Genomic DNA, 2,038 nt, shown 5'->3' with positions numbered 1-2,038 from the left:
ACTTATTTTAAGAAAAAATGACTTATCTAGATTTGGATTTTTTCCAGTGTTGTTTTGTTGCTTTACATAAAGTTGGACTCTGTTTGGTAATATGTAGATTTCTGAAACTTTTTGCTTTGGATTTTATTTAAGGGAATCAGAGTAAAGGGATTGAGCATTACTTAGTACTTTGTTGTCCAGTCACACGTTTAAGGATGATAAAAAAAAGTTGTTAGAAACTGTAGGTAATCCTTTTTAGGGATATATAGTTTGATTATTTCTCTGCCTTCCAACCATCCAGGCTCTTTTGTTTATGTGTAATTTCAGCCCCCCCCCCGCTCCTTTATGTCAGCCTGCATGTTTCCTACATGCTCCATGGCTGCTCTCCCGCCCTGGCAGCGACCCAGCTGAAAAGTTCCGGTACTGTCCAGACGCATCCTTCAGGGACCTCATCAGCCCCCGAATTTCCTTCCCCTCACGCCTGAGGGCATCCATATTCATTTCCTCCTCTGATTTGGGGAAAATGATGAAAGGCCTGCCCCCCCCACCACCACCACCACCAATCTCTTATTTCCTGCCAAGGTTGCCTGCATTTCAATGCAACGTAAATCTGCAAAAACCGGATCCATTCGGCGCGTAGTTAACATCATGACGCATGGAGTGAACTAAAGGAGGTCGGTGATATAATGTGTTACTGTAAGAACTTTGGAGTGGATCCCTGTTTAGTGAAGCGTGTGTTTGAACAAACTCATTAACTGACTGGAATTCCACTGTAGTCTGTATTTACCTCCTGCAGAGCGCTTCCTCCGGCTTTTCACAGGCCTTTTCTTTTTTTTTTCCCTTGAAAGATAAATATCACATCCCCTGTCAAGTTATGGGGGCTTGATGAAATTATGGAGATAGCTGCTCTGGTTTGAAATAAACCTGTGATTACAGCGGTGGGTGGGTATTTACTCTTAAGCGGAGACGGGAAATGAATGTTAATGAAAACAACAGTCACGTACAGTAATAAGCCAGCTCTGTAATTATTGGCATGCTTTGATGACGCCATATGTCCTCCGTGCACACACACTCTTTCTTAGCTGAACCTGTGGTAGGGATCGTGCCTCCTTCAGGGCGGAGACGCCCAGCCCCGACGTAGGAGACGACTCCTCGTTACCGAGACGACGCCAAACACACACATACACAGAGCCCCCGCTGCCATAGAGAGGAGGATCATCTCCACCTCTGTCTGGATAAGGAGTGGTAGCGCTGCGCTCGGAGAGGAATGCTCTCCTGCCCACAGCTGAAAGGCAATCCCACGCCGATCATTATTCACGACCCCGCCGTTTGTTTCCGTGCAAACTAACTTCTTTTTTATCCCTTTAAAGCTGAGGAACTGCAGCAAACAGGAGCCGCTTTGATTGGACGGTTAGAAATGATGCATTGGTGTACGGCCCCTTTTTTTGTTGCTTGATTGAAAGTGTCAAATCTGAAAACACAACTTTACATAAAAATAAAAAAAAACTGCACTGTAAAAAGTGTCCTTAACCCTTTAAACAAAACAGAAAATTACTTTTTTTTGGTTTTAAGTCCTTATTTGCCATTTTAACAAAATATTTAAAAAGAAAAAAACAGAAATACCTATTGGATATTAATAATTTATTACGATGCGATAAGTCACAATTATTTTTTGTGTAGTCTTCTACTGGCTGTTATCAGGTATATCTGATTGTGTACAATAGGATTTTGAGCGAAGTTTTTACCATTAAATTATGCAAAAGGTGTCAGACGCGAAACATTTCAACTTAATGTGTTTGTGAAACTGTTGCACGGGGTAAATTTTGCATCTTTCTTCTGTGTGTGATTAAAATGGACTTCTAGTATTCCACAGTTAAAATGAAATTTCATAGGCTACGTTATGCATAGAGATGCACGATATTGGGATTTTGGCCGATATCCGATATGCCGATATTTTAAAACTCATGTAGCCGATAACCGATATCGATACTTATGCTTATCGATACTAGTTTTGTTATCCATTTCTGACACTTTGAAAAATAATATACTCAAATATATT

General features: G+C 41.1%; 1 protein-coding gene across 1 annotated transcript in view; it reads left to right on the top strand.

Annotated features, from left to right (window-relative positions):
* tshz2 (teashirt zinc finger homeobox 2) overlaps positions 1-2,038 on the top strand; it is a 100,872-nt gene that overhangs the window by 38,390 nt on the left and 60,444 nt on the right. The gene's annotated exons all lie outside the window — the stretch shown is intronic.

This window comes from Cyprinodon variegatus, unplaced genomic scaffold (assembly GCF_000732505.1).
Source record: "Cyprinodon variegatus isolate N-32 unplaced genomic scaffold, C_variegatus-1.0 Scaffold81, whole genome shotgun sequence".
NCBI classification, from domain to species: Eukaryota; Metazoa; Chordata; class Actinopteri; order Cyprinodontiformes; family Cyprinodontidae; genus Cyprinodon; species Cyprinodon variegatus.
Note: the sequence above shows the minus strand (reverse complement) of the source record. Positions and strands in the feature narration are given on the sequence as shown.